Below are 13404 nucleotides of genomic sequence, written 5' to 3' on the forward strand. Positions count from 1 at the left end.
ATCAATAGATGCAGAGAAAGCATTTGACAAGATCCAACATCCTTTCATGATGAAAACCCTCGCCAAAATGGGGTTTGGAGGAACTTTCCTCAAGATAGTCGAAGCCATCTAACACAAGCCTACGGCAAGCATTATCCTCAACGGGGAAAAACTAAGGGCCTTTCCTCTGAGATCAGGCACAAGACAAGGATGCCCACTCTCACCACTCCTCTTCAATATAGTACTGGAAGTACTTGCGATAGCTATTAGACAAGAAAAAGAGATTAAGGGCATCCAGATAGGAAGGGAAGAAATCAAACTCTCACTATTTGCAGACGACATGATACTATATCTAGAGAAGCCTAAAACCTCTACTAAGAAACTCTTAGAAACAATAGACTTATACAGTAAAGTTGCAGGCTACAAAATCAATACCCAAAAATCCATGGCCTTCATATATGCAAACAATGAGGCAGAGGAAAGGGACATGAAAAAAGCAATCCCATTCACAATCGTGCCCCAGAAAATCAGGTACCTCGGAATCAGCTTAACCAAGGAAGTAAAAGACCTTTACAAAGAAAACTACATAACGCTACTCCATGAAATCAAAGAGGACATGAGGAAATGGAAACATATACCCTGCTCGTGGATAGGGAGAATCAATGTTGTCAAAATGGCAATACTCCCTAAAGCATTATACAGATTCAATGCGATCCCTATAAGTATACCCATGACATTCTTCAAAGAAATGGATCAAGCAATCCTAAAATTCATATGGAATAACAAACGTCCAAGGATAGCTAAAACAATTCTTGGGAAAAAGATGATGGGAGGCATCACCATCCCCAACCTCAAACTTTACTACAAAGCAGTAACAATTAAAACAGCATGGTACTGGAACAAAGGCAGAGCCGTAGACCAATGGAACAGGGTGGAATATCCCTACACACAACCCCAAATGTATGACCATCTAATCTTTGATAAGGGAGCAAGAGATGTGAAGTGGAGCAAGGAAAGCCTCTTTAACAAATGGTGCTGGCACAACTGGACAACCACATGCAAAAAAATGGGTTTAGACCTTGACCTGACACCATGCACAAAAGTCAGATCAAAATGGATTAAAGACCTCAACATTAGACCACAAACCATAAGGTACATTGAAGACAAGGTCGGCGAAACCCTCCACGATATTGAAGATAAAGGTATCTTCAAAGGTGGCACGGAACTAAGCAATCTAGTAAAAACAGAGATCAACAAATGGGACTACATTAAACTAAAAAGCTTCTGCACCGCAAGAGATACATTGACCAGAATCCAAAGACTATCCACAGAATGGGAAAGGATATTTACACAATACCCATCAGATAAGGGGTTGATATCAATGGTATATAAAGCACTGGTTGAACTCTACAAGAAGAAAACATCCAACCCCATCAAAAAATGGGGCGAAGAAATGAACAGAAACTTTACCAAAGAAGAAATATGAATGGCCAAAAGGCACATGAAAAAGTGCTCTACATCACTAATCATCAGAGAGATGCAGATCAAAACAACCACGAGATACCACCTCACACCACAGAGACTAGCGCACATCCAAAAGAACAAAAGCAACCGCTGTTGGAGAGGATGTGGGGAGAAAGGGACCCTTCTACACTGCTGGTGGGAATGCCTACTGGTTCAGCCCTTCTGGAAAACAATATGGACGTTTCTCAAAAAATTAGAAATTGAGCTCCCATTTGACCCAGCAATACCACTGCTGGGAATATATCCCAGAGAGGCAAAAAAGTATAATAGAAATGGCATCTGCACATGTATGTTCATCGCAGCACTGTTTACAATAGCCAGAATCTGGAAAAAACCCGAATGCCCAGAACGGATGACTGGTTGAGGAAACTTTGGTACTTCTATACAATGGAATACTATGCAGCTGTTAGAAAAAAGGAGGTCAAGAATTTTGTAGTTAAGTGGATGGGCATGAAAAGTTTCATGCTGAGTGAAATGAGTCAGAAAGACAGAGACAGACATAGAAAGATTGCACTCATCTATGGTATATAGAATAACAGAGTGGGAGACTATCACCCAAGAACTGTAGAAATAAGTACCAGGAGGTTGACTCCATGGCTTCGAGGCTGGCCTCACGTTCCGGGGAAAGGTCAACTCAGAGAAGCGATCACCAACTACATTGTAGTCGAAGGCCATGTGGGGGAAGGGATTTGCGGGCTGAATGAGGGCTAGAGACTGAGCACAGCGGCCACTGAACACCTTTATTGCAAACCACAACAGCTAATTAGAGAGAGAGAACAGAAGGGAATGCCTTGCCACAGTGGCATGGTGGGGTGGGGGGGAGATGGGATTGGGGAGGGTGGGAGGGATGCTGGGTTTACGGGTGGTGGAGAATGGGCACTGGTGAAGGGATGGGTTCCCGAACTTTGTATGAGGGAAGTATAAGCACAAAAGTGTATAAATCTGTAACTGTACCCTCACGGTGATTCTCTAATTAAAAATAAATAAAATTAAAAAAAAAATCAAAGTGTTGACTAGACAACTACCCCTTGGAGGAAATATATATATATATATTTATATATATATATATATTTTGCCTCTTCTTCCCTTCTATTAGCAGTGACTAAAATTTTTTACTTCTGGCTATATTATTCTCATCTAAGCCAATGTTATTCTCTTCAGGTGTGAATATTATTTTCTTTTTATAAGGACCCCAATCATTGGATTAGAACTTGCCTTATATTAATGTAATTGCTTGTACAATAAACATTTTGCTTAATTAAAAAAAAAAGAATAATATGATTAGTAATATGATTAGTAAAACAGTTCTAGAAACAACAGGAATTATACCGCTTGTATAATTTTTATACAACTTACATAATTTTTTTTAAAAAGAGGCAAAGAATAATGCTAACTGTATTGAAAGACAGCAAAGAAGCACCTGGTAGATGTTTTTGTTCTAGGCTGTGTTCTGTGTCTTGATACACTTGGTTGCAAAGGTGCATATACTTCTTCAATATTAATTGATTGTTGTAATTTTTATGAAAACAAAATCATAGTGTATATGTATGTTTCATAAAATATTTTTAAACGGCAAACATAGTTGTGATAAAATCAAATTAATAGAATGTTTATGAATCAAGTCAGAAATAGTACAGTGGTCAGCACACATGCAACACATTGATTCCCAATGTCATGGGGTGCCCGAAGCACCCCTGGATTCATGCCTGTAAGTCTCCTGCAACCTAGGGCCTAAGCAGCACAACATCCTCATTCCCTTGCACTGGATCACCTCCCTCCTCAGCAGAGAATCATTGGTGAGCCAACTATACCTCCAGAGCACTGCTTGGGAGGTCTCCAGGATATCATTCATGAATTACCATAAACATTACAAAAACTACGTAGGAATTTGGAACAAAGCAATAAAAGCTTTGCTAAGCATGTAAAAACTTGAATAATTCCCTGTTCGTGTGATTGGATCTATGTTACCAAATTGGGTAAAATACAGCATTTTATCTCAATGGACATATTAAGGAGCCATAATAACTTCCAGATAGCATCATGACTTCCAGAAAACATATGAAATTAATAACAAAAGGAGAAGTGAAAAAATGTGAAACTGACTTAAAAACCAAGTTCTTAAACAAATAATCAGCTTTAATGGCACACCACTCTCACTCTGAGTATGGCAACTGTTTGACACCAAACTCCATGGTAAAATTGTTTCAGTTCCTTATCTATGATGTGTGTGTGTGTGTTTGGGCCACACCTGATGATATTCAGGGATTACTCCTGACTCCACACTCAGCAATTAAACTTGTGGCTGTCCCTGGGCAACCATGTGGAATGCCAGGTATGGACCCTGGTTGGCCATGTATAAATCAAGTGCTTTACCTGTTGCACTATCTCTCTGGCACCAGATGTTCTTAGAAAGATACTACAATCATCATGCACTGAGAATTTGTGTTCTATCCTATTCATATGTTGAAACCCTATCTTTTTTCCTCCATGTTTGCCCCTTATATGATATTTGGAGGAAATATATTTGGGTTAGAATTACATGAGTCATGATTGTAGAACCATTATGAATTAGATCAATGTCCTTATCAAAGGCAAAATTTTTTCTACTATCCTTTTTGCTCTGCTGTGTGATGATAATAATTGATGATTGGAGATCTGAAAAAAGAGCTGTCATCTGAACCTGTGTTGATTTTCAGCCATGGATATTTAGCTTTCAGAAATATGAGAAGTGACTATATATACATATACATATATATAAGCAAGAGCTATAGCACAGAAAGGGGCAGGGCGTTTGCCTGGCACCTGGTTGACCCGGGTTCAATTCCTCTGCCCTTCTTGAAGAGTGGAGCAAGGTATGGAGAGTATCTTGCCCACATGGCAGAGCCTGGCAAGCTATGCGTGGTGTATTCAATATGACAAAAACTGTAACAAGTTTCACAATGGAGATGTTACTGGTGCCCGCTCAAGCAAAAAAATGAGCAATGGGATGATAGCAACAGTAACAGTGATATATATTATTTAGTCCCGTTGATCTTCAATTTGCTCGAGCGGGGGCCAGTAACGTCTCCATTTGTCCCTGTCATGAGCTAGTGCAGCCCAGTGATATCTGATTGCTCCAGGAAGAGGAAGAGCCTCAAATTGCTCATCCAGTGATTTGGCGAAGAAAGAAGACCAGGTAGTTGGTGAGTAGCCACAAGGTCTTCTGACGTCCCGTGGAATCCAGTCGGTAACAGCTCTAGTCCAGCGGTTGTTTCTGAATCACATTAGATGACCAGCCCATCTGATTTTTGATGCCTTGGCAAACAAGACAGCATCCCTGATTTTTGCCCATCGACGGAGGTCAGAACTCCAGATTCCTTCTCTCACATGAGTGAGACTTGATATTCGTAGCATAGCTCTTTCAATTCCTCTTTGGGATACCCTAATAGCATTCTCATCATGTTAGCATAGGGCCCAGGTCTCAGAGGCATATGTTAGTGCAGGAAGAATGGTGGAATCGAAAAGATGTGCCCAGAATCGGAAGTTCTTCGTTCTCTTAACCACTTCTTCAATGTTTTTGAACGCATTGCACTCTGCTCTTTTCCTCCTGCGCAGTTCTGGCAACAAGTCGTTCTTCATGTTGATTTCTCGACCCAGGTACACATAGCTGCTGCATTCGGAGATGTTCATTCCATTGAGAGCAAATGGAGCTTCAGGAAACAGTTCGTTTTTCATGAACATAATCTTGTTGAGATTCAGCTTCAATCTGACATTTCCGCACTCGTGGTCAAAGTCGGCCAGCATTTGTACTGCTTGATTTATGTTTGGTGTTATGAGAATGATGTCATCAGCAAAGAGGAGGTGGTGTAGTTGCCGACCATCTATCTTCACTCCCATTCCTTCCCATTCCAGTCGTCGCATGATGTTCTCGAGGGAGACAATGAAGATTTTCGGTGAAATGGTACCACCCTGCTGCACCACTCTCTTTACATCAATGATCACTCCCTTGTAGAATGGTGAGATCCTGGTGGTGAATCCTTAATACAGCTCGCAGAGGATTTTGATATACTGAGTTTGAATGCCCTGTTTGTCCAGGGCTTCGATGACCGCCTGAGTCTCAACAGAACTGAAGGCCTTCTTTAAGTTGATGAATGTTAGACAGAGCAGCATCTTGAACTCTCACGAAACATCAATGAGTTTGGTCAGTGTGTGGATATGGTCTATCGTACAGAATCCCCTTTGGAACCCGGCTTGCTCGCATGGTTGTCCTTCATCTAGTGTTCTGCCTATTCTATTCAGGATGACACGAGTGAACTTGTAAATGACAGACAGCAGGCAGATTGGGCGATAGTTGCCTATGTCGTGGATGTCTCCCTTCTTGTATAAGAGAACAGTCCTACTGGTTTTCCACTGAGACAGAAACTTGCATTCAGATAGGCAGCATGTGAAGATCTGAGCCAGTGTATTGATGAGTACTGGCAGCATATTCTTCAGGTGTTCGGGTCTGACCTTGTCCAGACCAGGTGCTATTCACGTCTTTACCAACGAAATGGTGTGTCGGATTTCAGAGGGGAGAATGTTGGGAATGACATATCCATCCTGTGGAATTTGGTATGTGGGCAGGTAGGCATGGTTGTCAAAGAGATCCGAGTAGAAGTCGTGAATGATTCTATCCATTGCCTTTCTGGAAGATGTGATAGATCCATCCGGACGTTTGAGGGCAGTCATCTTGGTCTTGTAGTTGGCAAAGGACAGGTGAGTGTTGCGAATACTTTTCCCGGCTTTTGCTGCACTGGCCAACACTGCTGCTCTTCTCTCTTTGAGGTCTTCGTTTATCGCATCTCTGCACAACTTTGTGAGCTCGGACATTATCTATGGTTGCCTGAGGCTCTCGCCAAACCACGTTGATGAATGAGCTCAAGAGTTTCCAAAGATAGGCGTCTGTTTGTGGCTTTCTCACTCTTGGCAGTCTTCGCACAGACATGGAGGTGCTGAACCAGTTGATCGTATTCCTCATCGATGTTGTCTAGGATGGCATCTTCCCATGTTGTTGCAGTAGTGCCAAAGAGCTCCCAGTTGGTGGTCATTCTGGAAGTTGCCTTCTTAGATTTAAATTTTGCAAACTTTTCTCCCTGCTCTGTGAAGTAGAATTTCGCACGAAGTAGACAGTGGTCCGATCCCTTTTGGAATTTTGGGACAACAGTGACATCGGTCAGACAAAACCTTCGATTGAATATGATGTGGTCAATTTCACTACATCCACTACCCAACCACCGCCATGCTCCAGGCCGCTCTCAGGACCGTGTGGCCACTTCGTGGCTGCGAGACACACCATAAAATACTTAATACCCATTATTCCCGCATCATATTTGCTAGGGTTCAAATTTGGTGTTACCATGCTAACACCTCTAAGGGCAATTAGAGGCCTCCCTAAAAGCCTCCGTACCTCTCAGAGAGCCCAGCAAGCTACCGAGGTTATCCCGCCTGCACGGCAGAGCCTAGCAAGCTCCCCATGGTGTATTCGATATTCCAACAACAGTAACAACAATTGGCCTCATTCACCTGTCACCGAAAGAGCCCCCAATATGGCAGTGTTAAGAAACATGAGCAAGGAGAGGATGAAAAAATCTCGGGGACGAACTAGACTGCCAAAACGAAAAAAGACTAAAATGATTGTACTTTCAATGCACTGACACTGGCATCAGAAGCATCCATTGAGGACCTGATGGTGCAAGTGCAGAAGATCAAGTACGACATCATTGTTCTGACCGAAATGAGGAGACATCAATCACATCACGCCATTTTTGACACTGGAGAAGAATTGTTCCTCGGAACATGTGACAACAGAGGCGTTGGTGGCATTGGTGTCCTGGTCAACACGAACTTGGCCATGAGCATCGATTCATTCGAATACTTAACAACCCAAATTGGGCGATTATGCTTGAATAGATGTGGCTCACTGCCTGCAGTCACTATCTTCGTCATTTACGCACCAACTTCCAACTATGATGAAGAAGATATTGAGAGGTTCTACAGTAACTGGAGAAGTTCTATAAAGAAGACCACACCTCTCCAAGATCATTGTTGGTGATTTTAATGCCAAGATAGGTCCAAGATAGTCACCAAAAGAACTCCACATTGCGGGGCCGGAGCGATAGCACAGCGGGTAGGACGTTTGCCTTGCACGCGGCTGACCCGGGTTCGATCCCCGGCATTCCATATGGTCCCCCAAGCACCGCCAGGAGTAATTCCTGAGTGAAAAGTCAGGAGTAACCCCTGTGCATCACTGGGTGTGACCCAAAAAAGCAAAAAAAAAAAAAAAAAAAAAAGAACTCCACATTGGGACACATGGCCTAGAATGGAACAATCAGCGTGAGAGACTGTCTGAATTCATCATGTCGACCAAAACCATCCATGGTAACTCACAGTTCCAGAAGGCCAAATCTAAACACTGAACATGGGAGTCTCCTGGCGGACAGTTCCACAATGAAATATATATATATATATATATTTATATATATATACATTTATATATTATAAACCACCTAGACAAGGCATTTCATTTGTGTTATAGCAACACAAACTAAGACACCAACTAACTGTAGCACTATAGTCCTGTGGTCCAGTTGTTCATCAATTTGCTCGAGCAGGCACCAGTAACATCTCCATTATAAGACTTGTTATTACTGTTTTTAGGCATATCTAATATGTCATGGGTAGCCATGGGTAGCTTGCCAGGATCTGCCGTGTGGGTAGGATACTCTTAGTAGCTTGCTGGGCTCTCTGAGAGGGACAGAGGAATCAAACCCAAATTGGCTGTGTGCAGGTCAACGCCCTACCCGCTGTACTACTGCTTCAGCCTAAGACACCAACTCAAGAGGGCATTAAATCAGTATTTAACCAATACTATTCTACTCTGCTATTTAACATGCATATGATAGTCTAACTCAAACTTTCCAACACCAAGAATTCTAGAATCATATAAAACCCTTTGCTTACATAATCACAAAGATATTTTTTAACGTAAAGATTACAAATCTCTGGCCTAGAAATGGCTTGCAAAATGTCTGCAAAGCAATGTTTTCCCCAGTATGTTTACAACAGGACTCCCCCAAATACAGCACATTTGTAATCATGAAGGTTTGGTTCCACTGCTGTTCAAGAGTCAAGTAAGAGGCCTGGTGACCGATCAAGGAAGGTTTTACGAACAATAATCTGATAGGCTGGAAGATAGTGGGCCCATTTCTCCCAAACAACAATCTTGTCTTCAAGGTCACAAGTAGAAGTTTTATAGAAAACGGTAATACTATAGCACATTTTTTAGGAAGTGTAGATTTATCCAGCCTGCTGAGCACCCGAGTGATTAACAATTCACTCTGGGGATAATCTGCTGAGGTACACTGGCAATGTCACTGCAAATAAATATTTCTGATTAAGGCTTGCAGCCTTTATCCATTAGGATAATATAAAGGGGGCATTCTCTTTTATTTTTAATTATCCTAAAGCAGACAGCTATTTTGATTTTAATATTTAATGCAACCCTCAAATTATATGGACTGGCTTCATTTTGACATGTGGTCTTTTTCATATGGTGATTGCCTAGTTTATTCAGGCTCATCAGAAACTTTCATCACTCCCTTGACTGATGGAGCTAATGGAAATTGATGATCTTATCCAGAAGAGTTTTAGCCAGAAGTAACCTATATAAAAATATATCTGTATGATAGAAATTTAATTATCAAGTATATGTTCTTTATTATGTAAATCCTCCTCTCTCTTTGGAGTTACTTGCCCTGATTCTGTTCCATACTTTCATATATATGGACAGATAATGTATATGTATATACTCTATCATTGCTCTTTTTGATCCTTTGGTTATTATCCAACACCCTGAAATTTGCCTGATTTTAATTTGAATAATCAGACAGCCTAAGTCAACTAGCCCAGGAAGAATCCAGGGAAAATTTCCTCACCAGACTCATAACACATTTTTTTCACCATTTAATACTTACCTTGTCCCATTAAAATGTGTTCTCCAGGGGAGTGGAGGAGTAGATGTTGTGTTCATAGGTAACAGGTCCTTTTTAGAATATAAATGATCTCCAAGATTTTATGAGTTAAGGTTCCAAAGAAACAAGTGAAGAAATTGCACTTGTATCATGATCCTTATTTTGAAACACATCCTTTACTTGAGCTTGTTGCACAATGCTTGTCCTCCATTCAGATTACAAAGAAGGGTTCAATAGTTTTAGTCAGTTTCTTTGTTTTGCATAATAATAGCTTGACTAAAAATTCTGTTCCATTTTTTTAAAGCTATTTCCCTCTGCTAAGCTAAGAAACAATACTTGTAGTATAATGTTTGATAATGAAACAATAGACTCAAGGTTAAAGTCAATAATTCTCTGACACCAATACTTAAATACAGGGTGACACCAATACTTAAATTGTCAAACCTTTTTCTTTTCATCCTTTTCAATAGTATTGAGCATGCAGGTGTTAAAAGTATGGAAACAAAGCTGCAGGGCTCTAAAGGGCACAAAATAATCAGTTGATGTAACAAAAGAAAGTCAATCCACTGGAGCTTTGACTATAAACACATGATGAGGGTCATTTTTGTTTAATGAATTTAATTCACAAGGTTATAAAAATGCAGACTTTCTTAAGTAGCCCAAGGCATTAGCCTAGTTCTTTCTTAGCTGATAGTCATTTTTTTCTATTAGAGGTCAATAAGTTTATGCTCAGACTCCTCCACTGATGAGGTGCCATTATCTTTGGCATTGTCATTTTGGCCAGACTTAATTACAAGAAAAGCTCTATAAAAGTGAAAGAAAATGATTTTCATCCCATAAGATTCCAATTTTCATCTAACATTTTCCAGTTTGAATCACAAAAGGTAAAGTTAATGACACTTTTGTATGATAGCTTCCAAATATTATTCACAAAACAATCTCTATAGTGACCATTATCTTATTTCAGATTTAAATACTTTAAGTTTTATGAAATATTTTAGATGTATACACACATTTAGGAGTTAGGTAGATTGGGTTTTAGAACAATAAGAATTGTGCAATTGAATTATGAAATAAAAAATGTACACATAAAGTGTCTTAGATTGCTTTACTCATTTCTCTAGGCAATATTTAGAATATAATAGACTAGGTTTGTGGCTGAAATGGTTCCGCCTGCACCATAGACAGATTTGCCACTAGGGTTGGGGAGAAGGGAGAAATATGGCAATGATATGATTGCAGATCATTTGAAAACAGATTTATAATTTTTAGAACAAAATTAGAAGCTCTAGCTTGACTTTGGATCCTAATTCTCTGTTAGCCACAACTTAGTGGACAGAATTTACAATAGACTATGGTACTCATGTGATCAACATCATTTTTAATTTTTTCCTGCCTGGCTAGTGAGGAGTTAGAGTTTTTGACTGCATAGTATAGAAAACATAGTGCAGTGATCACTACTCCAGACCTCGGTCAATATGAAGCAAGCAGGCAGGAAGATAGGGGAAGAGTCCCCATGGCAATAAATTCTTGGGAAATAATAAAATCAACTAGCCTTAAGACCGTCAGGACCCACCATCTGGACACAGAAATTAAGTCCTGATAAGACCTTTACCTGGTGCCAGCACAGATGCAGAAATAGCTGGACATGCCCTCCTAGAGAAGCTTCAGCAGGAATAAAGGCCAGGAAAGGAATAACAAAGTGGACCATCAACTATTCCCAACTCTATCCCCTTGGCAACTACTCTTTCAGTGGACTCTTACCTAGGGAGAGAGCCCCATGTGAGGCAGCTTGGGGAAAACTCTATAAAGACCAACTTGAAGCAAGGAAGCGTAGAAGCATATGCTGCCTAAGCCTATGTGCTGCCTGTGTGTAAGTGTTGCTGCCCAGCACAGGTGGTGCCCAAGCTCATGTGTCACCTGCATCTCCCCTCTTGAGACGTGTACGTTCATATCTAATTCTGGGATGTTTACTGGGGCTTCCTCTCCACTCTAGAGATGCCCTTGTTCTGTTCTCACTTGAGCACATTATTTTCTCTCTCTTTCTCTCTTCCTCTCTTTCTCTCTCTTTCTTTCTCTCACTCTTTGTCTCTTTTTTTCTCTCTCTTCTCTGTCTCTCTCCATTGGCTTCAAAATTCCCACATAAAATCTGTTAAACTTCCTGCTCATCTTCTAAAATTCTTTTCTGTGAGGGAAAGGCAAAGAACCCCAGAGGCCTGTGTAAGGTCTAGGATTGCCTTTACCTTCATGCCAACAGTAAGGCCCACAGCAGACTCTTATCAATCTAGATTTCCCCAGGTGAATAGAGAAAATGGCAAATCACCTTCTTGAAACTTCCACCTCTCTCCTGACATAAGCCACCCAAGGACCCCACCAACATCATATCCCTAAATAAATGGAAGTCTCTTGACTAAACTTCTGTGCATTTACTCTGATTATCTTAATTAAGTGTTTCTGTGTATACAATTGGTTAAACTTTATGGTCTCTAAAATGTAATTGTCTTCTTTCTAAATAATATTTACCACTTTAAAACTATAAATAGTAATTTTTTTTCTTTAGACCTATCAGCAAAGACATATCTTCGATGTACTACATTTTTGGAATATACCTAAGCATGTGGAAGTATAAATCAAAGTTCTTATAGCCAAATGTCTCCAAGTGAAGTTGGGCCTGTGCACACTTTCACCTTGAGATTTGTACCTTGGATGGGTGGGCATTTACTGCCCAGCTACTGCTAATAAACTGGTAGCTCTTTTATAGGGACTCAGTATTAAAATAGTCAAATTTATCATGACATGGTTGTAAAATTTTATTTCCTCAGTATTGACTTTTGGGTCATATTTAGCTATGCTCAGGGCTTACTACTGGTTCTATGTTCAGAGATCACTCCCAGAAATGCTCAGGGATCACTCCTGGAGATGCTGAGTGGTACCAGGATCAAACCTGGGTGAGCCCTATATGATGTCAGTGCTGCTTTTCTTCTTTTTTCAAAATGCCATGTGGGCTAACAAAGAAAGATGTAGGTCATGTATGTGCTATGGGTTTTCAGAACATAAATTAACTACATCATTTTTTAATACTCTACTTAATTCTCTCTGTACTCAATTTCTTGAAATTGTCACAGCTGTCCCATGTTTTAGAAACTTTGCTGAAGAAAACCTCTATCTAGATTGATTTCAATGATATAATCACATTGTGATAGGAGAAAAACAGGCAGAATGAGATCAGGAAAAAAAATACTTCCAAGGAAAAATTCCTGAAAATGGGCCACAGGATATAGAAAAGATAATTTTTTCCTCTAAAACATCTTGCTTTTCCTCAATTCCCTTATTTTTCCATCTTAGATATTTTAAGCCTAATTCAGACTGTTTATCCACCCTCCTAACAAAAAGAACAACGAGGAATTTTTACTTTTCTTGGGATACATACTTAAGAATACCTCATTTCCTAGCTTTGCGCCTTTCCCCCTCCTTTTTCTCAAATTTTTTTCCTGAATTAGTTGATCTGGTCTCCAACACCCTGCTTTCATTCTTGACTGCTAGAGGACAAGAACCTGAGTGGCTATAATATTACAATCAGCAACATTAACATAACTTGTGGATTTTTGTTGAAAATGAACATTCTTAAATTTATATCCTACTCCTCCTGGGTCAGAAACAGGAAGGCTCAATATCATGTATATTTTAAAGTTCTATATATGATATTTGGCTAGGCTCTAGAGGTCTTCGGCTGCCAGAACTCTCCTCTGGGCGGGGAGGGAAGCTGGAGCTCACGCCCTCCTAGAGGCCCCGTGGAAGACAGCCAGGCTAGAGGGCAAGAGACCCTCTGCAGCCTAGCCACAGCCATGCTCAAGGCTCCTCTCCACACGCTTAGATGAGCCTCACGCATGAAGGTATAAAGGTACCAGCAGAG

The sequence above is a fragment of the Sorex araneus genome, chromosome X, assembly GCF_027595985.1.
Source record: "Sorex araneus isolate mSorAra2 chromosome X, mSorAra2.pri, whole genome shotgun sequence".
Lineage (NCBI taxonomy): Eukaryota > Metazoa > Chordata > Mammalia > Eulipotyphla > Soricidae > Sorex > Sorex araneus.